This window comes from Rattus norvegicus, chromosome 5 (assembly GCF_036323735.1).
Source record: "Rattus norvegicus strain BN/NHsdMcwi chromosome 5, GRCr8, whole genome shotgun sequence".
NCBI lineage: Eukaryota > Metazoa > Chordata > Mammalia > Rodentia > Muridae > Rattus > Rattus norvegicus.
Window position 1 is genome coordinate 148,285,742 of NC_086023.1, and position 22,471 is coordinate 148,308,212.

At 51.5% G+C, this 22,471-nt stretch overlaps 1 long non-coding RNA gene across 1 annotated transcript; it reads left to right on the plus strand.

Annotated features, from left to right (window-relative positions):
• The first annotated feature begins 7,946 nt into the window (after positions 1-7,946).
• On the plus strand, positions 7,947-10,431 carry LOC108351040 (uncharacterized). The gene is made up of 2 exons (XR_005505012.2): positions 7,947-8,549; positions 8,876-10,431. It is a non-coding gene; the product is annotated as an uncharacterized LOC108351040 (long non-coding RNA).
• Positions 10,432-22,471: the final 12,040 nt, after the last annotated feature.

A 22,471-nucleotide genomic window follows, 5' to 3' on the forward strand; every position in this document is an offset into this window, starting at 1 on the left:
AAAAACAACTTTTTGAGATGGGATTCTGCCGTGTTACTCAGGCTGGCCCCGAATTCCTGAGCTCAAGCAATCCTCCTGCCTCAGCCTCCTGTACCTTGCACCATAGGCATGCACCCCCCTAAAGACTTCATAAAGAAGATTAAAAGATGTAGTGGTCAAACACTGTAGAAACTTGATATGGATCCTGCTTCAAATAAACCATATTTTAAAATGCCAGTTAGGACACAAATAGAAATTTGAGCTCACTGAAGTCTGTATAGCCTAAATTTGTATTTGCTCTGACAGTCTCCTGAAGCCCAGGCTAGCCTCAACCGTTCTAGTAGCCCAGGATGACCTTGAACTTTTGATCCTCCTGCCTCCATTAACCAAGTGTTAAAATTATAGGCAGGGACCACCATACCAGGTTTGTATGGAGTTGGGGATCTAATCCAGGGCTTCACAAATGCTATGTCAGCACTGCATGGTCAGAGCCACAGCCTGACCCCACTCCCTTTAATATTTAAAACATTTTCAGCCAAGCAGTGGTTGTGCACACCTTTAATCCCAGCACTCCAGAGACAGAGGCAGGTGGATCTCTGAATTCAAGGCCAGCCTGGTCTACAAAGCAAGTTCCAGGGCAGCCAGGGCTACACAGGGAAACCCTGTATTAGGGAGAAAAACCCCAAAACCCAAAAACCAAACATTTCCATCATTTGCTCTTTCTTTTTCCTTCTCTTCCCCCTCCCCTTCCTTCCTTCCTTCCTTGTATGTGTGCATATATGAGTGTGAAGCACATGTGTGAATGCATATGTGCATTTTGTGTGAATGCATGTATATGTATGTGAATGCATATATGTATTGTGTAAATGCATGCATGTGTGTATATGAGTGTGAATGCATATATGTATATGTGTGAATGCATGTGTGTGAATGTATGCATGTGTGAATGCATGTATGTGTGTAGGTATGAATGCATGTGTGTGTATGAATGCATGTATGTGTGTGTAAATGCATGTGTATGTGTGTGAATGCATGTATATGTGTGAATGCATGTATGTGTGCTAGCTTGTGCATGTGTATGTGGAAGCCAGAGGTTGCTATCACACATCTTCCTCTATTACTCTCCCTCATTGTTTAATATTTTTATTGTGTTTATGCATTGTGTGCATTTGTGTGTATGTGTGTGCGGGTGCACTTGTGCCCTGGTTCACAGGGAGAGGTTAGGTGACAACTTGTGAGAACCGGTTCTCTTGTTCTACTGTGTCAGTAGTGAGGATTAAACTTGGGTTGTCACGCTTGGCAGAAGGAGCCTTTACCTGCTGAGCCATCCTGTCAGCTTTTTCTTCTTTATCTTTTAAGACCCTGTCTCTCTCGACTTTCGAGCTGTGTCTCTCTGTGTCTCTGTCTCTCTCTTTCTTTCTCATGTATATATGTATGTATCTATGTATCATGTATGTATGTGTCTATGTCTATATATCTATATAACTCTCATGTATGTATGTATCTATCATGCATATATGTGTGTATATCTCTACCATGTCTCATTGTATTTATAATGTATGTGTGTATGTATGTATGTATGTGTGTATGTATGTATGTATGTATGTATGTATAATGTATGCATGTATCATCTATCTTTTTTTTCTCTCTCCCTCTCTCACTGAGCCTGGAACTTGACATCTTATACCGATTGGCTACTGAGCTCAGGAGAGCTGCCTGTCTCTGCCCTCTGCTCCTGCTCAGCACTGGGGCTACATACATGAACTTGGCTTTTTGTGTGAGTGCTGGGCACCCGAACTCAGGTCCTGACTCAGGTGACTTTGCTGTCTGAACCATCTTGCTATCCTTACTTTCATAGTTTTTATAACACACACACACACACACACACACACACACACACACACACACACAATTCATATAGTACCAGGGCTTGAACCTAAGACCTTGGGCAAACTCTACTGAGCTATATCTCGGCCCCGCGTTTGTATTTTTGTTCACAAGATGGTTCTGTTTTTCTACAGAGGACAAATTAGCTTTCAAGGGCTGTGGGGGACTGGAGGGGAGGGTGGGCCTGGCCCAGCAGAGGCAGAACTAGCTGTGTGTCCTCTGTCCCTGCTGTTACCTCTCAGTGTCATGCTGATGTATACCATCCATTTCCAGTTGGTCAGCACCTCCATGGCCCCAGTCCCTTTCCAGGTAAGTAAAGGGACTTTCGAGCTGGCCTCTGACAATAAGGAAGCACACGGAGCCTGAGCTAGCCATGGCTTCAAAGACTCCTTCTACAGAATCATGAGACGGAGCCTTCCCGAGCAGTGGTGAGCTTAGCCTCCCTCACTTTCTGGGAACTCCCAACCCTGGCTTCTGGGATGATGGCACGATCTTTGAAGGATGTGTGATTTGTGTCTTTCCCTCAGCCCATTGCCAAGGCCCTGACAGGTCTGCACTCTCATCACGTCTTAGTGTGAATATTGCTGCTCACCCATTGCCAGCCAACTGTGATGTAAGAAGGGGGCGTGGACTGGTAGACACAGGCCCTTCCTGATTGTCTATGGGGGTAGGGTGGGGTCATCCCATACCCTTGCCTTGGCTTCATCCTCTATGTAGTGGCACTATGCCTCTTGCCAGGCATAGTCCAGCATCTGTTAGTGTTGGGCATTAGAACAGTGCCTCTGGGAGATGTTAGATGGCTCATTCTCTCTTTTCTTCTGGCATGGGTTACCCACTATGCTTGCATTACTATGCAGCCTACACTAGCCTCAAACTTGAAGCAACCTTTCTGTCTCAAGTCTCCTGCCTGCTGGCATGACAGATGTGCAGCACCACACCTTGACCTCTTTTCCTTTGTCATTTTGAGACAGGGATTCTCCGTGTAACCCTGGCTGTCCTGGAACTCACTCTGTAGACCAGGCTAGCCTTGAACTTAGAGATCTGCCTGCCTCTGCCTCCTCAGTGCTAGGATCAATGGCAGGTGCCACCATGGCCCGACTCATTTCTCATTTTGAGACAGGGTCTTACTAAGTTGTCCAGGCTGACCTTGAACTTGTGATCTTCCTGCTTCAGCCTCTGGAATGGCTGGAATCATAGATCTGTGCCAACATACCCAACTTGGGTTTTGAAGGCTATTCAGGAGTTCTCTATGAATAGAAAAGAGGAAAAATATTTCCTAGAAGAGAGAGAAGTATGGAAAGTCCTAGTATCGCTGAGGATGGACAAATCAAAATCAAGGGTGGAGGGGATGCAGACTTTGCTGGGGACCTATGCAATTCCATAACGGCTGGCATGGAGTTTATGAGCTGCCTTGTGTGGGTGTGTGTACTTGAGAGCTCGTGCTCTCTGTACCACAGCAGGGAAGTAAGAGGATGCGGATGTACTGGCTGTCAGTACGTCCCCAAGTATACTGCTGAAAGTCTTTGCCAGCAATCACCCATACCTCTCTTACCTTTGTTTCCCCAAACACTTTTAGGAGTAGGGTATGCAGCTGGTACTTAAGCAATGCTTTTGTGTAAAAACACAGGTGCCCCAGGTGGTGCCCCTCCCATACCTACCCCTGCACTGACACGATGTCCACAGTGCTAACACATGCTCTAGCCCCAGTGGTGGCTTAGGGTTGGTGTGTGTGTGTGTGTGTGTGTGTGTGTGTGTGTGTGTGTGTGTGTGTGTATGTGTGCATGTGTGAGCGTCCACATGCACTCAAGTGCACCCCCACATATATACACAAGTGTGCAGAGATCCCTCAGGGAATACCTGTAAGCCTTAGTGCATGATCTGGAGACAGGCATTGAAGCCAAACAAAAGCCTGGGTTGGAGGCTGGGGAAGGTGTTTGCTTTTGCTTTCCTTTTTGTTTTTTTGAGACAGGGTTTTACTCTATGGTGCAAGTTGGCTCAGCTTCCAGAGTACTAGGATTACAGGTCTCTCCCAGACCCAGGCCCTACGAGGAGTTTCGAATGTGACATTGAGCGTGACAGAGCTGGGTGTGGTAGTACACACCTGTAATCCAGCACGCAGGAGGGAGAGGCCGAAAGATCCCAAGTTCCAGGTCTCTTGTTGCAAGAATAAAGCTAGAAAGGAGAGGCTGGCATCTCCTAGTCACACCCAGGTACCAGATGCCACACAAGTGACAGAGGGACCAATTGGCGGGCACGCCTTCCTACAGCAGGAGGGACCTGAGTTGGCTTTGAAGGGCTTATAAAAGGATGCAGGTCAGTCAGGGGAGGGGTCTGGGTAGAGGTGACAGGTGGGCATAGCCATCGTGGCAGAGCCGAGTTGAGACCCTGCCTCCGTATCCCCCTTTCCTGCCTGCCTCCTTTCTGAGGCTCTTCTGGGAGGGTGGAATGCGTGTGAATCTCTGGCTGAGGGAGAGGCCGGGCCAGGCCAAGCTGGCTTAGGTCCTTCCATTGTGTGTGAGGCCAGCCAGGAGACAGAACCCTTTGTCTGCCGAGTCACCCAGCAGACACTCTGGTGGCCTCTAGTTCTCACTAGCCCTAGACTCCAAGGCCATGTCATGGAGACAGATTTTTCTCCCTGGGCAGGCTGTGACATCATAGTTCAGGGAGGAAAGGAGGGAGGGAAGGGTGAGTAGTAGTGGCCTTCCAGGCTGGCTGAGGGGCTGATAAATTGCTTCTTGCCCTCATGGCTCAGCAATTACCAACCCATTAAATCCTTTCACCCTGGGAAGCAGAGACTGCTGGAGCCACCAGTCCCAGAGAATCCCAGAGTAATGGAACCTTTTATAACAGACCCTGTGGACTACGCCTTGCTTAAGGATCATAGACTCAAAGGGCTGGGGTGGCTCCCAGGTACTTGCCTACCGTGCTTGAGGCCCTAGAGGACTCACAACCAGATACATAATTATAATCCCAGGGCTCAAAAAGTAAAGGCAGGAAGATTAGGAGCTCTAAGTCATCCTCAGCTACGCCGAACTTGGGGCTAGCCTGGGCTACTTGACAGCCGGTTTTACAAAATCAAATCAGAGCAAAAAACGAACAAACATAACAAAACATAGACTCAAGGCCTGGGGATGTGACTCCATTGTAGTCCTTTCTTTCTTTCTTTCTTTCTTTCTTTTTTTTTTTTTGGTTCTTTTTTTCGGAGCTGGAGACCGAACCCAGGGCCTTGCACTTCCTAGGCAAGTGCTCTACCGCTGAGCTAAATCCCCAACCCCAATTGTAGTCCTTTCTTAAGAGGAAGGTCCTAGGTTCAAGCCTCACAGAAAATAGACACGTTGATGGTTTCTTTGTAAGACTACCCTGAAATTGTATATGAAAAAAGATACAGAATAGCCACAGGTATGAGCACACTTCCTAAAGATCAGGCGTTATCTACATTCTGAGGGACCTCAGACCCAGAGAGGTGGTGTGTCTTGTCCAGGAACACACTGTGAGGAAGTGCCTGCATACACTGACCTGGAGGAGACCCAGGTGAGCTGACACCTCTTGAGGTAACTTGTCCCTGTGCTCCAGACCTCCCTGCTTCTTTCTGAAGCTGAAGGCTTCAGAGACTCTTCCTTGATTGCAGGCAGGGGGATGCTGAACCAGCTCTGACTCAGTCCCTTTGTGGCTTCGGCCTATTTGTTGAATCTCAGTTTCTTTGTCTTTGAAAGAGCAATGGAAATCCTCTCTGTGTGTCCCTAGGCAGAGGACAGCAGTTCTCTGAGAGGCTTCTTCCTGTGGGTGCATAGACACCGGCCATCCCCAGCTGCAAAGACCATCACAGGGAGACATGCTTAGCCTGGCTTGCATGATACAATGCTGGGTGCTGGCCAGGTGTTTCTGTGCTTACCTCGGTTCTAGTCGTCTGTAGGACAGAGGATTCCGTCCTGTGAGGATTGCTATTGCCTTAGGGTTTCTGGTGCTGCAATAAAAACACCATAGCAAAACCAAACCAAAACAAAAAACCCAAAGTGGAGAGGAAAGGGTTTATTCGCTTACACTTCCGCACTGCTGTTCATCACCAAAGAAGACAGGATAGGAATTCAAACGGGACAGAAACATGGAGGCAGGAGCTGATACAGTGGCCATGGAGGAGTGCTGCTGATTGGTTTGCTCTCCAAGACTTGCTCAGCCTGCTCCCTTATAGAACCCAGGACCACCAGCCCAGGGATGGCCCCGCTCATGATGGGCTGAGCCCTCCCACATCAATCACTAATTAAGAAAAATGACTTACAACTGTGTCTTATGGAGGCACTTTCTCGATTGATGTTCCCTCCCTTCAGATAACTGTAGCTTGTGTATCAAGCTGATGTGTGGTCGGGGCAAAAGCTTTGGAAAGCCCTGCACACTTGTCTGAATGTGTGTGGGAGCACAATGTGCCATCATGCTTGCAAAAGGCAGAGCTCAGAGTTGAGCTGTGGGCTTGGAATTGCAGCTTCTTCTTCTGGGTCTCCCCAGAGACCAGAGGGTAATAAGTGTTTACCAAGGAAGCCCCACCCCCTGCCAGGCAGAAATGAGATGCTCTAGCCAGCATGGGAGCTCAGAGCCGCCGCCAGGCTGGGGCTGCGAGCCCAGCCTTATTATATTAATGAGCATCAGGGTGAGGATTACCACTAATGAGATTAGTCACCAGTCGAGCCTTCCCCGCCCCGCCCACGCCTCCAGTGGAGCATGCGTGTGGCAGGCGCTGGGTACCCAGGACTAGTCCATCTTCCCAAAGCCCTGGGTGGAGGAAAACACGCCCCAACTTTACAGGTGGGGAAACTGGACCCCAGCAAGGATCTACCTCATGGCACGAATGTTGCCTTTTGCTTGCTTGGTCTTTCTCTGGCTTTTAAACATTTACTTTCTGAGTGTGTGTGTGTGTGTGCGCGCGCGCGCGCGCATGGAGATTAGAAAGCAACTTACAGGAGTGGGTTCTCTCCACCATGTGCATCGAGGGTTGACTTATGTTATCAGACTAGGCAGCAAGCTTCTTTACCCATCCACTGAACCTCGAGAGAGCTGTCCCTGTTCTCTCTCTCTCTCTCTCTCCCTCTCTCTCTCTCTCTCTCTCTCTCTCTCTCTCTCTCTCTCTCTCTCTCTCTCTCTCTCTCTCTCTTTCTGTCTCCCTCTCTGAGACAGGATTTCTCCTGACTGCCTTGGAATAAGCATCGATTCTGCCTTACTGTCCCTTCTTGAGTGCACAGCTGAGGACTGATCTTGGATCTAATAACAACAGCCCCTTGTTTTTTCCTTCCGGGACCCCTTTTCTCCCAGCAGTCATCACGGTGGGGCTCTAGATCCCTAGCAGAGCTGAGGTGGAGCCAGAGGCTTCCGTACTGCTTTGTCTTTTACCCCCTCGGACCCCTGTGTCAGGCCAAGCTCTTGGTGTCACCCGTTGGGCAGAACCGAGGCTACTGCTTAGCCATTCACCACACAAACCTATGTCCCCTTTGGGAGTGATGCATGCAGGGAGTCCAGCTTTCAACTGACTTCCCAGTTAACCCAGTGACCTTCCCAGGCTCTGGGGACACCAGAAGGGGACATCCCTATCCCATGAAAACTTCCTTCTCACTGGCAGTCACTGTGGCATGTGACAAGCCAGTCAACTTCTCCCTGTTGAGAAGCCTGGCCCTCTGTGGTTTATGTGAACCAAGCTGAAAAATAAAGAATTTTTCTCCTATTTAAGCCAGTTATTTTTGGTTTCTGACTTAGAAGCTAAGCTTACATCCTGTCTAAGAGGCAGACCAGAGGCTATAATCTGCTGGGACACAGAGAGATGCTGGTATTGGGGGGAGGGAGGGGGGTGCTGTTAGAGCCACATCTGGTGGATCTGCCCAGATGTGTCATTTCTCCTGCCAGTGGGAGGACCAGAGGGAGTTTGCACTTGTCGGAGTGCAGCCTGTTCTCAGAAGGAGACTCACATTTGAGCTTGTCAGTCAGGCCTCTCTGGCTATCAGCAGCAGCCTTCTCCTTATACCCAGGTGGTTCTGGGAAATGAATCCTCCTCTGTTCTCACAGCCCAGGACTGCAGGGTCTTCTGAGGGTGGATTTAGGGAGAAGTGAGGGATGATGGGAAGCTGGCCTGGGGGTGCGGGGGGGGGGGATGGGATGAGCAGTGCCAAGGGAATTGTGCTGTGAAGCCTCTTATAGTTACAAGCAACGGGAGTCCAGTCAGGCACCCGGATGCTCCTGTGAAGAATGGCTGGTACTTGCTTTGGTGTGTGTGACTCAGAGGTGGGAACTGTCATTCTCTACTCTGCCTCATTGTATTGGGTGACTTCACCTACAGTGCTAGATAGCAAGCAAGAGACATGGCCATGGGGAGAGGGCGGTTGGCATCACTTCCTTTCAGCTGGCAAGGACAGAAACCCCTGTCTTCTCTCTTTCTCTCCTAGAAACATTGTATCAAGTCCTGGGTAATGTCTATGGGCCAGGTGGGCCGGGGCCAGTCTCTCCCCTCGGAAAGGGGAATGTCCTGATGGACCGGCCTGAGTGTCCTGATGGCTTCAGGTGGTGAGATCATGTCACTTGGATAAAGGGGGAGGAAAACACAGAGAAGGATCCATGTCTTCTGGTACCTAAGATGGAGCTCCTAGATGGAAAACAGACATTGCCTACAACTGTAGGCAGGGGAGTGGACCCATGCAGGATGTCAGGTGGGCAACAGAAGACGGGAGAATTCAGAGGGAGGGAGGTGGGAGAGCCAGGTGGGGAGGGGACAGTGGTGTTCTTGTTTCTTGAGGCAGCGTTGCAGGCACTGTGTAGCCCAGGTTGGCTGGAACTGGCCATTCCTCTGCCTCATAATCCTGCCAGATGCACACTCACGGATATATTCACCGACACGCCCACAAATATATATTCAAAGACATATGCACACTCAGAGACTCCAGGCAGCCCCCACCCCCACAGCTACACAGATACGCAGCCGCACCCACAGGCCTACTGCAGAAGCCTAGAAAGCAACATGGCTGCAATTTTACAGGGTTTCCCTCTCTGTCTGGGACATTTTCCTGTGCCCAGCAGTGCCTGGGAGTCAGCCTGTGACCTCCATTCCTGTGGCTGGGACCGCGCCTCTGGCATCAGGATGCAGCTGGTCCAGCTTCCAGCTTTGGAAAACAGAGGTGGGTCCTACGCCCCTGAGAGGAGGGAGCTGTCACTGGACTGGAGGGCTGTGCTCTGCTTCTGGGTCAGTCTTCCCCACATGTCCTTTTTACCATGGTCACAGGTGTTGGGGTGCAAGCCCTGGGGGAGGGGGAAGTGGAGGGATCCATTACTTTTGTGTTGTCCCAAAGGTCTTCACCACCTTGGGCATTCTGGTTCTGAGCACAGGGGAGATAGATGTTCAGCATACTGTTGAGGATTGGGTTCATGGAGCAGTTGCTACTAGTGCCCCTGTAGACATGGACCTGAGGGTCCCGGAGGGCAGTTTGTTCCAGGTGGAATGGCAGCTGAGTGACACAAGTGTCCCTCTTGGGACCCTGCAGGTCCTCTATGGTCATTGCTATGCTCAGTTTCCTCGTCCCTCGGTGGGTTGCTGAAAAGACAATGGGGGTGAGGTAAGGGAACCATAGGTAGCTGTTTAAGAGAAATCCCTCTCCAGCTCCAGCCTGGGTTCTACTCTGAGAGAGGAAGAGAGAGAGAGAGAGAGAGAGAGAGAGAGAGAGAGAGAGAGAGAGAGAGAGAGAGAGAGAGAGCCTGCTTTGAAACTCTTATTGGTTAGCCTGGAATTCACTAGATTGGTTGACCTGAAACTTAAGGTAATCCTCCTGCCTCAACTTTCCAAATGTTGGGGGTCACATGTACTCCACTGAAGGACTGTGAAAAGCACCCTGGTTCCTGGTTGAGCTAAGTCTAGAAACCCCTGTGACCCTGAAGGGATGCTAGGTATTTTGTCTGACTTTCGGGGGGAACCAGGTCCCTGTCACTAGCCACAGCCCTCCTTAGATTTGTGGTCATCAGCCATGTAAGGGCAATGCTTCAAGCCCCTCCACAGGTAGAGAACGTGAACTGTGGTCACATAGGCTCAAGACAGATCTCTCCTTTAATGAGGTACCTAAATGCCTGGAGGCTTAGCCAATGAACTCTCCTTCCGAGACACTCCTCCCTGCAAAAGGTATTTAATCTAAGGCCCACCCTGAGAAAGGGGGGTACGGTTTCACTCATTCACCTTCCGCCATGACAATAAATGTCTTAAAGCCATGGACTGCCTCTTTCATCAGGATCTGCTGTGGGAAGCCATGGAGAAGGTCTTCACCTACAGAGCCACCATCTAATCCCCCATATAGGCCTCTCTGCGCTCCCAGTCACGATGGCCACCATCAAGCAAAACCAAGCCTGCCACTGTAAAGCCAAAGACTCCCCCACTGGGGACCAGCCGGAGCCCCTCCCCTTTCCCCCCGGCCCCAGGCTACATCTAGCCCACGGGCCCTCACTCCATTCTCAGCTCTTTCATGGCTTGGATGCCCAAGAGTCTGAGAACCTGATGACCCTGGTCTTCTTGCTGGCCTGGGGACCCCCAAGCCAGCCCAGGCTGTTCTGCACCTCAGACTGTGCTTCCCCACCCCCAGAGCGCTGTCCCGAGGCTGTCCTATAGCCTGACACCCGCCTGGGCAGCAACAGCGTGGGGTAAGTGCAGTCAACTTCCTGTGTCCTGCCTCCCTGAGCAGCGGTGCCCATGGCAGATGGGATGTGGGACCCCGCCCAACCCTACACTCCACCACACTGGGCTTCAGCTCTGAGTCCTCACTTCATTCCTTCAGTGAGGGCTGGAGTTGGGCAGCACAGGGAAAGAGGACAGAGAGAATCTTTTGGGGTGACAGGTTGGGGACCTCCCCTGGGTGACACTCATCTCCTGACTGACTTTTGGGGTCTAGCCTCAGTCACTTGGCTCCAATCCTCATTCCTCTGAGTTCCCCAGCTCCAGTCCTCCCTGGGGCCCTCCTGAGCTTGGCTGGGAGCCTCCTTGAGTGGTGTATGCTGGTGAGTCCTCACCCCGGGTTTCTGTCTACATGGTGGGGATAAGGACCCACAAGTGTCAGGAAGCCACTCACAGGGGATGTGGGATGGATGACAGATCTGCCAACAGTGGTCCATGGGGCTTCTGATGGTACAAACTCAGGGATGAGCCTGTCCCATGAATTTCCTACAAAAGCTATGCATAAGTGTCATTTTGGGGATCCCTGGTGTGGATTAGCTGTGTTCTTCCACCCCCAATCTTGACCTTTGTAATCTGAAAGTAGCTTTCCTTACCAGACAGTTTCTGCTGGTGAGATCCAGTTTAGAGGACGTCACTGCAGGCTACGGTAGGTCAGTGCCTGCTGCTCTTTAAGGGGGACATTTAGACACACAGGGAAGTGACTGGCAGAGGCAGAGGGTAGAATTTGCTGCCACAGGCTGGTGAGAGCTGGGAGACATACGTGAGTCTCAATCTCCCTGGGAACCCCAAGGAGGATCCAGGCCTGCTCTACCCTTGGCCTTTGGGGTTAGTCTCCAGGACTGGGAGAGAACAGAGGCTGTTGTTTGAAGTTTCCATGCTGGTGGTCCTGATCCCAGCAGTCCTGGGAAATGCATAGGGATGCCAGAGATGAAGAAACTGAAGCCCAGAGAGGTTAAGTCCTTAGCCCAAGACACACAGCAAGCTGGCACTGATGTCAGACAGACTCCAGGGCTGTTTGGCAACCAAGCTCATTCCCCTGGCTGGGGACTGATGCGACTGGCCACCTTGTTTCGGGATCGTTTGTATGTAGGGTCCACACCATGGGTCTATCTCCCCAAGGACAACTGCCAAAGTGCAGATTTGAGACAGACACATGGGGCCAGCAGGAGACCCCATGCCATGCTTCTCAGAACACAAGCAGGAGAAAGGAGCACAGCATTCATACCAAGGTGACCAGATATGAGGGTCAAGCTCAGCTTCTTACAGTGTCCCCACGACACTGTAAGACACAGTACACTTAGTACCTAGTGCTCTGGACAAGGTTTCCAGAAGTTTCAGTCTCAACCCTCACCAGCCTGGAAACCTGAGAAACTCACTTCCTCCACCTTAGTTTCCCCATCTGAAGAATGGGTATGGGCTCACAGGGCCTAGGATGTAGGGAGGGAACATCTTGGGGCATTTTAGGGACAAAGGACCCCTTGTTTCTAAAGTTTCAACACCCACACAGACTGTGGGATGACGCAGGGGAGGTGATCTGGGGACAGATTCCGCCGTGGCTAAGGGGAGGGGAGGAAAGCAAGGGACTGCATCCTAGCCTCGCATTCCCTTGGGAAACAGGAAGTCCATTCTGCACAGGCGCTGCTCTGGCTCCAGGAAGCCAGATGACCCTTTCCTCTCCTGTCTCCTCCCAACTGGGGAAGGAATTCACTATACTGTCAACAGCCCTGCCCAGCTTCTGACTATGGCTCTCAGAGCTGGGGAGGTGGGGCAAGGTACTGCCAAGACGCCCCCTCATCCTACTGGGTAAGGTTTACTGAGGCTCAGAGAGCCTAAGGCACCTGCTTCAGGCCACACAGCACACACAGCACACACAGCACACACAGCACACAGGGCCGGTGTGGTTAGAACTTGGTAGTTAGGAGTTCTCATGCTTAGCAGGACCGATGTCACAGGAGAGCAGGGCGCCACCACTCTCATGGCAAGCCACTCAAGGCCAGCCCCCTTCCCTGAGGACCTCCAACTGCCAGATTCCACCCACAGAACACTCTACCTATCCTAACAGCCTGACACAGGCCATGTCTCAGTCACCCAGAATGTCAGCATCAGGCTTGGACTCATCCAGCCCCAACCCCTACCCCTGTAACTGACAGCAGGCTGTCTACTACAATGTTGCCTCCACAATGTTACCTACTACAATGTCTCCTGGACAGTGTGACCCACAAAGGCAGGCTGCTTTGCCCTGGCTGTATGCATGGAGGCACCTGTTCTCCTGAGTACATCAGGATGCCACAAGACCCTCATTATGCTTCCAGGAGAGTCTCCCGGGGAAGCTCTTTGCTTATCCATTTCTTCCTGTTCAAATGCAGACAAAGGGCTGGAACCTTGGCACCCATTCTGGGATAGCGAGGCTCTGAAGAGGGAGGTGCATGTGGAGGATGCCTAAGGTATGAGAGGGAAGGAACACAGTGCCCTCGGATGCACCTCTTCTAGCCTGTTTTTTTGTTTTTGTTTTTAAGTTGCTGTGACTTCCTTCTCCTTTTCCTCTTGCTCCTCCTTCCCTCCTCCTCTCATATGGCCCAGGTTGACCCTGAGGTTACTATGTAACTCAGGCTGGCCTTTAACTCTAGATGACTCCTGTCTCAGTCCCTTAAGTGCTCGTGAATGACTACGCGAGGTAAGCTGGCATTTAAACAGAGGATACGGCGGTTCAGAGGTAGATATGACGACTATATGAAGACTAGATCACCGGAGTGGGTAAGAACTTGTGTGGGGAAAGCCGCAGCAGGGAAGGGTGATTCCATTGTCTCTAGTAGCCAGCAGCAGCTGACCCCAGTGTAGGCAGAGCGTGCCCTGGGTGCAACTGGAGAGGGATTCATGGACAGCGATGGAGCCACCCTGGGGCTTCCAGGAGTATGGATGGGGTGGATGAGGGTCTTGCCACTGTTCTGAGTCCTTGACACGGCATGGGATAGTGACAGGAAGACAGGACCCAAGTGCTATCTGTACAAGTGTCTGACAGGCAAGTGCTGAGGCCCAAGGTGCTACATGGAAAGTCAGGGTGCTCCACTGGCAGACATCCCAAGGTGCTCCACTGAAATTCCAAGGTGCTCCACTGAAATCCTAAGGTGCTCTATGGAAAGGTCAGTGCCCGCTTGCAAGTTGGGGAAGAAGCATCCTCAGCAGAGTCTTCTATTGAGCATATGACCTTGCCCTACCTGTTGTGTGGTCTGAACCAGCTCCTGCCCTCTCTGGGCCTGGTGAGGGGGAGGTGCCATGCTCTCCTATGAAGAACGCAGTGTGGCAGTGGGAAGAATTATTTTTCTGCGTTTCTAAGCTCTTTTATGTGCCTCTTCTTTCAGTCACAGACGCCAGGGTCTCAGGGAGGACCAGAACTGGGGATCTGAGGACAAAAGGGAAGGCTTGATGTTAGCTTCTGAGTGAACGTGCTGCTGCTGTTGCTAGCCCACTGATAATGGCCCGGAGAACCGGCAGGGGAGGGGCTCCCAAGTCTAGACATGTTCTTTGCACATCAAGAGCCAGATTACAGGATTGTGGACAGGATGAGGAGAGCAGGGAGAGGACACAGAGGCCACCATACTGGGAGTGAGAGGGACAGGGAAGACACTCAGGGATCCTGTGGTCCTGGGTGGGGAGGGTCTGGGTCAGTCTCTGCTTCTCATGATGTGGAAGGGGAGGCAGGCTTTGATGGCCCCTGGAGGTGCTCAGCTGCCTCAGCCCATACCCGTTAGGACACTTTCTCATCTGTGAAGTTCTCCTGGAACCAGTGCAGGATTTGTGGGGTTCAAGGAGCCGGTGCCAACTGTGGTGCCAGTTGCAAGAGGCAGGGAGAGGAGCCACAGGTAGAGCAAGTGTTACCTGGGGCACTGGGTAGGGGGTGTGGCCCAATCTGCATGCCCACCCTGCTGGTTCCTTCAGGAAGCCACATCAGCTCCTGTCTCCATCCGGGAAGCCATGGTGAGAAAAGGACTATTTTTTTTTTTTCTTGTGTGGGGCTAGGGTTGGAACCACAGGCCTGCCTGATAGGCCCTCTACCACCAAGCTTTTAAAATGGTTTCTCTTCAGTTTCCCTTTGCAGTGTTTGTTGGAATCCAGGTCCTCACAAATGCTAAACAAACCCTCAAGCACTGAGCCACACCCCTGCCATTTGGGGACAAAGTATAAAGGTGAGGGGTCCTGAAATATTAGATATTTTTTCTTCCCTCAGCCACTGAGTCAATCATTGAGACATTGCGAAGGGACAGAGCCACATCTATGTGTCAAATGCAAGCCCCCTTTCTCCACACCTGCACTGTCAATGGGTAGGGGCACCAAGAAAGCGGCATGCATGAAGAGCATGCAGGGGTGTAGGCAGGGGTAGAGAGATGGCTCAGTGCTTAAGAGCACTGGCTTCTCTTCCAGAGGTCCTGAGTTCAAGTCCCAGCACGCCATGGTGGCTCACAACCAACCATCTATAACTGGGTTTGTTCCCTGTTTTGACATGCACACAGAACACTCATATACACATACATTTTGAAAAAAGAGATCACGTGCGCAGGTCTGAGCTCCCTTCTCCAGCAGCTGGCCTCTTGCCTTTGTCTTGTCTCCTCTTGGGCCAGGTTTGCCCTGTTGCCGAGCTGGACACCTGGGCAGGGTGCCCATGGGTAGCCAATATAAGGCTCAGCTCTTTAGGGAGCCCGCCACTTGTAACATTGTATTTGACAGCCTAAAGGGTAAGCCCAGGTAGGTGGGGCATCTGATGTTCAGAGAAGGTAAGTGATTTTTCCCAGGTCACACAACACATTCTTAACTGAGCTGAGATTTGAACCCGGATCCTGAGAATTCCGAAAGCCACTTGTTTCTCTCTTGTACAGGCATTCCAGAAGCACCATGGCAGGGTGACTGGTGACAGTGGTCAGAAAGCTATGATCTACTTGGAAACCCTCCCACCATGTGACAGTATCTGCAGTGATTATAAAGAGGGCGGACAGACCTGTGTGCTGGCTCTCCTGCGCTCCGGGCTTTGTAGCTATTGCTGTTCCTGCGGTGCATGGGGAGGTGAGAAGAAAAGCCTCAAAGGCAAGGAAGAGTTGTGCCTGCAGCTCACTCTGGGACACTGGGAGAGGAAAGAGGGTAGTTGTCCCACAATGACCTTTGTTATGAGGCATCTCGGCAGAGCTGCCTGGAGTTGGACTGGTCCCACCTCTGATTGGGTCTCAGTCTTGCAGGTATAAAGAGGAACCACACAGGAATGCTGAGTTCTTCTGCCCTCAGACAGCAGGATGAGGCCCTCTCCTGCTCTGACTGACTTGCTGGTCACTTCCACTGAAAGGAGATAATTTCCCAGGAGAGGGAAAGGTTTTCTGGCACATGGTGCCTGCCTGCGGCTTCAAGGACTTTCACTTATGTGGTGGAGTCCCCTATATGGTCACTAGTGAGGCTTTAAGCCATCCTCCCAACAGGGGTTGACAGGTATCATTTTTGGGAAAGACCCACCTTTAGGGATAGTGTCTCTCTTTCCACATGTGCCTATCCCAGGTGATTTGCAAAGGTGGACATCATTTTTTTTAAGACATAGCTTTTTATTGGTCTAATTTACATGCCAAGAGACCGGCTTGGGCAACTTTCTCCATGTGCCCTCTGTTGAGAGCTCCTGGCTTGCCCCAGGAAAGAAGAGTGTCCTGGTCAGGGGTTGACAGACATTCAGTTGGGACCTGAAGGGGCTCAGGGTGATGGAGAGATGGGGCCTCAGGGCAGAAGGAGAGCAGTGCCCTGAACAGCCCATGCCTTGACAGGATGGGAGGGATTAGAAGGGAAGAACTTTCCCAGCAGCTCCTACTGTGCCCTTCAAGCCATCAGCAGGTGGACATCATTCTTGACTGATGCTAGTGTTCCTATACTCTGGGATGGAACCTCCAGCAGAGTCAATAAGATGAGGAGATAAAGTTCGTGATCTGCCCAAGGCCACGTGGCTAGCAATTCTCAGACCAGTTCTGACCGTATCTCCAGAGAACTTTAAACCATGAGGGAAGGGAGATCTAGAACTTAGAAAGCTCCAGAGCCAAGGATAAATGGATGGCATCATTGCCACCTCCTAGTGGCCATGTATCCACAGTACCATGAGGGTCACTCGAGCAGCAGGGCAATCCTCGGAGAGTGACAGACAGTTGTTCATGTGTCAGGTTCAGTTTTATGTAGTACTGATAGAGATGCCCAGTTTCAAGGGCTGCCTTGTCTGCTGGGGTAGAATCTGGAAGGGTGGTAGGGGGTGTACTGGGATTGTGGAATTAGAGGGGTATTTCTGGGGTCTGGGTCAGATAGAAATCTAGAAATTTCCTGGTGTCTTTGGTGCTTGTGTGTGTGTGGGAGAGCCAAGAGGAGTGGTGACTATGGGAGGAGCAGCCTGTGCCATGGCCCTGCAGTGAGGGAGCTTGGCTCAAAGAATATTGAGTATCACAGAAGGCTAAGGTGAGGGTGGGGACTGGATCCTGGGTAAGAGATGGAGGAGGCCACAGGGGTGGTGAGATGGGAGCTAGGGTGCTCCTCAGGGCAGAACTAGGGCTAGAATGTGTGATCCCCAGCTAGGAGGTCTCTGGCATGAATGAGATGGGAAGCTGTGGCTCCTGGCTAGCTTGGCTCAACAACTAATGCTCACTTTAGAGGCTCAGGGCTGCAACATGCCCTCCAGGTCTGGGCAGGGAAGAGAGGGAAGCCCTCCGTTTTACACTCCTTCCCTAACCTCGAGGCCATGCCAGGAACCCGGCCTGGAGGTACCCCTGCCTGACAGAATAGAGAGCTGGGCCCACAGTACCTCAACCTGAACTAGTTTAAAGCACCCAGGAACTCTAGGTGTGGTGCTACACATCTGTAGTTGCAGCTTCTGGGGAGGCAGAGCTGGTGGATCGGAGTTCGAGGCCAGCCTGGCAACTCTGTGAACTCCTGTCCCAAAAGGAAAAGTAACATCACGGCAGAGAAAGCTGAGGTAGACCAGTTATCTAGCATGCCTGAGACCCTGGGCTCCATCTTCTATGTCAAGCACATGGATGCACACACAGGCACAGGCATATGATGTATACACAGGCATGCACACAGCACACACAGACACACAGACTGAGTGAGGGCTGGGTAGAGAAACCCCCTTGCAGGAGGCTGTCTTTCACACATCAGCATCTCCCTGCTCATGGCATTGTGGGTCCCATCCTGTAGGTGAGAAGGCTCCTCAAGAGTCTGGGGGCAGGTGGTGGAGAAACAGCTCTGAGTCCCTGTGTGTTTGCATGCCTGAGCCTCCCTGGCAGGGCGAAACCTGCCCTAAAGGAGGAGTGTGCACCAGATCTGACAGCAGATGACAGAGGTTAAAGCAAATACTATCCTGGTGGCCAAGCCTAGGTCTCATGAGGCAGGAAGCCACATGAAGGCTGGGAAGAAAGCCTTGGGAAGGCTCAGCCTGCTGCCTGGTCTGCCCTGGGGAGCATCCTTTGGAAGGAGGAGAGATCCCATTGGTCTTCTCATGCACAACACATTCTTCCCCAGCCAACCAGCCCTAGGCTCTCTGCACATTCATACATCACTACATCTCATCTCAACTCCCATGAAAATGTTTCCACTCCTCGACTGCTTCATCCTTCTTTCCCTCTCTCCCTTCCTGCCCTCCCTCCATTGCTCCAGCCCTTCCTCCATCCATCCACGTATCCATCTACGTACTCCATCACACATCCCCATTCCAGCATCTGTCCCCATTCCTCTATCCCTCCCGTTTCCCTTCCTCCATCCATCCATTTATCACATCCATCCCTTCACTTCCAGCATTCTTTTATCTCTCCTGCTTCTTTCCCTCCCTCCCAACATCTTCCCCACCCTCCTCCTCTTTCTCTCTTCCTCCATCCCCACACCATTCATCCATCTATCTCTCTACTCATCCATTTTCTTATTCATCCATCTATCCACCCACCCACCCATCCATCTGTCTGCCCATCCATTCATCTACCTGTTCATCTGTCCATCCATCCACCTGTCCATCCATCTGTCCACCTGTTCATCCATCCATCTGTCTGTCCATCCATCCATCTGTCTCTCCGTCCATCCATCTGTTTATCCATTCATCCAGTCACCCAATCTATCCATATACCAATGTCTCCATCTACCCTCACTCCCATGAAAATCTTTTCATCCACTTATAGATTTCTAAGTTATTCATCCAAACACATTTCCATTCATCCATTCCTCCACCCACCCATCTGTCCATCCATCCATCCATGTACCCACCCAGTGACACTGGTTAATCTAGTGATTCAAAGACAGTGCTGGGGACCCAGGTTCTTCCTGGATATTTGCTCTGTGGTGCTAAGGATGTCTGGCTTTTCTCCTTTGTCATATCTCTCATGGCTACAAGATGGCTGCACGTCTCTGTATGTGTCATCTCACACACCCATGTTGGAGGCCAGAAGAGACAATGTTCCCTATTTGAGTTTCTTTAACGAGGAGTTGCTCTTGCGGGGCCCCAGTGGGGGTGGCTCCCCTGTCTCTCGAGCCAGAATTGCATCACACGGTTGTTCCTAAGCAAGTCTCTGGCTGGGGAAAAGGTATCATGGCGGACTGGAGAAAAACAAGACGCGTTGCCTGGAGAAGGGCTGGTCTCCTCCCTGAGTGCTAGAGACTGAATAAAGCCGGGATTCGTTTAACATGGAAAAAGGCAAGGGAAGAGGGAGGCGGCTGTTGAGTAGGCGAACGCAGGACCACTCTATCCCTCTTTCCGTTCCCGCATTCCACGTGGCGATTCATTCATCCATAGACCCCTCATTTATCCATGCATGCCCTGGCCCATCCATCAAACGTTTATTGATGCCCACTGTGAGCCAGGCCCTCCGCTCGCGCTCTATCTGCTGAGAACTCAGAAGAGAAAGATCTCGTTAGGGAGAAATATGGAATTTCCCATAATACCCCTGATAATGGCTTTATTTAGTCACAGTAAGAATAATATCGGTGGCGCGCGCGCGCAGAGATCTCTCAGGGCCACTCCTTCATTCTACACACGTTTGTCAAGCATCTGCTGTACGGCAGGCACAGGCTTTGAGCTTTACAGAGTGCTCTCTCCTACACTTGTCAGCAAGAGATTTCCAAAGTCAGGACCCGACAGCTTCTAGAGTCAGAAGAGGAGTGTCCCTGGGGCCTTCACCAGAGTTGCAATGTCTCCCGGGCTAGGTTGTCAGGAGACTCCTCCAGGGATGAGGGAATGTTTTGCAGAACCTTTTCTGAATGGCAGATGAATCTCTAGAGCGTGTGAGGGGGTGGTGTCCAGGGTGGGGGTGGGGAAACCCTGTCCAGGCACAGGTGGCTGCTGGGTCAGCTCTGATGGAATTGTGACTTTACAGTACAGCGTCCCATTTTCACTGATCCCAGGTGCCCAGAAATTTATTTACTTTGCCAGCCCAAGCTGTGTTCACAGCCACTTCCCCAAGGTCTGTGATGTTGATAGCTGTTAGGTTGGTCTTGACACATGCGTCATTCTTTTCTTTTCTTTTCTTTCTTTCTTTTTTTTCCCCGGAGCTGGGGACCGAACCCAGGGCCTTGCACTTGCTAGGCAAGCGCTCTACCACTGAGCTAAATCCCCAACCCCTGACACATGCGTCCTAATCTTGGTCAGGACCAGTAGCCTATCTGATCTCTGTAAGTCTCTCTGGACCTCCACATTCATTTTCATATTTCACCAAAACCTTCCATCAACCCATGTCTGTTTTCCTGTTCTTTGCTCAGAGGGTACTGGGTTCTTCCTTCATATGCCAGCTAGAGAGCCTTGCCTCCCTGGAGCTCATAGTCCAGGCTGTGTTCTGGGGACCTGAGGGGTGTGGTCAGGGCACAGAGACTCTCTCAGAGCACTGGGAGTGGGATTCCTGCTGTAAGGGAAGGGATGTCATAGGTCAGTTGACCAATGACCAGACCTAAACATGGCTCCCAGCCTTAGGCATGCGGAGCCTAGGAGTCCCTTCAAGCCCTGGCCTGTGATTTTTCCAGCTCAGATGACAAAGACATCTAGGCCCAGTGTCTTGAGAATCCCTATAGTCAAGGATTAGAGTCCTCCTCACTCAGTGGAGTCAGCTCCCCCAGTCAGTACCCTCACAAGATATCAACCCCATCAGTCATCACCCCCACAGTCACTGCCCCCACCAGCCAGCACCCCCACCAGTCAGCGCCATGTTCACTGAAAACCCATCCTTCCCCATCTCTCTGCATACCACAGACACCTCCAGGGGCAAGTGCCAACATAGCAGCCTCGCCAGGAAAGGTGTTCTGGAGTTTTGGATGTTGTGGTTTTTAGAATCCTAGGCAGAATATGTTTCATAGTTCAGGAAGGCATATTTCTTACATTTTGGGACAGAGTCTTTCCAGAACTATGTAATGCTTTCCTAGACTTAGAATTTTTCCTGAATTGCAACTAAGGGGTAGCTTTTCTCTCTGTCCCTCCCTCCTCCCTCCCTCCCTCCTCCCTCCCTCCCTACCTCCCTCCCTCCATTCTTCCCTCCCTCCTTCCCTTCCTCCCTCCTCTCCTTCTTCCTCCCCCTCTCCCTCCCTGCTTCCTTCCTCCTTTCCTCTCTCCCTGTGTCTCTCCTTCCCTCCTCTCTCTCTGACTCTCCCTCTGCCTGTTCTTCCTCTTCCTTTTTCGGCCTGGGATTAATGAGACCCTCATCCATACATGGCAAGCTTGTCACCACTGAGCCACATCCCTTGCCATCCCTGCCAGTCGAGCATGTCCCTAGCCTCGCCCATACCAGGCGAGCACACCGCCACTGAGCCACGTCATTAGCCCACGTTCTCCTTCTCACCTTGAGACAGAGTCACATTAAATTGTCCAGACTGGCCTCAAACTCACTCTGTAGTCCAAACTAGCCTTGAACTTCCGATCCTCTTGTCTCAGTCTCCACTGTAGCTGGGATTACAGGCCTGCAGCCACCAGCCCAAGCCAAAAATTTTCTTGATACAGAAACAGATCTCCTCTCCCCCAATTCATGGCCAGAGGCAACAATAAAAACTCCCCACCTGTCCTCCAGGGTACAGATGGCTTTTCCTCCAGAGGTGACGCCTACCTGGCATTCCCAGGTCCTGTTCACACAGAGACTTAGCAGCCCCACCCCCATAACCTCAATTGTAGCTCCCAGAGGTGGGTAGCAAACCTGTCCACATGTTAGCCATATGAATGGATCCACAGAGGAGCCCACAGCCCAGGCTTTGTGCTCATTAATCTATTTTACTCTTATGGAGGGAAAGGGCTGAGCTTGTGACCTGCCTTAGACTGTTATGTGTGAAGGGTTCTAGGATCTTCATCAGCTACTCTCTGCTAGTGTAACCTCTGCTCATCTATCTCCACGCACACAACTGCATGCAGAGTCCACATTATCGGCTCTGTGAACCTTGACTCTGGCACAAACACGGATGTGAGCCTCATTTGAAGCATAGTTGATCCCTGGGCCAACTTCCCAGCATGGTTCCGGGGAGGAAAGACCCCAATAACTGGGAGGTACAAGAGATGGTGGGTGGTGGTGGTGGTGGTGGTGGTGATGGTAGTGGTGGTGGTGGTGGTGGTGATGGTAGTGGTGGTGGTGGTGGTGGTGATGGTAGTGGTGGTGGTGGTGGTGGTGGTGATGGTGGTAGTGGTGATGGTGGTGGTGATGGTGGTAGTGGTGGTGGTGATGGTGGTGGTGGTGATGGTGGTAGTGGTGATGGTGGTGGTGATGGTGGTAGTGGTGGTGGTGATGGTGGTGGTGATGCTGGTGGTGGTGGTGGTGGTGGTGATGGTGGTGATGGTGGTGATGGTGGTGGTGATGGTGGTAGTGGTGATGGTGGTGATGGTGGTGGTGGTGGTGGTGATGCTGGTGGTGGTGGTGGTGGTGATGGTGGTGGTGATGCTGGTGATGGTGGTGGTGGTGATGGTGA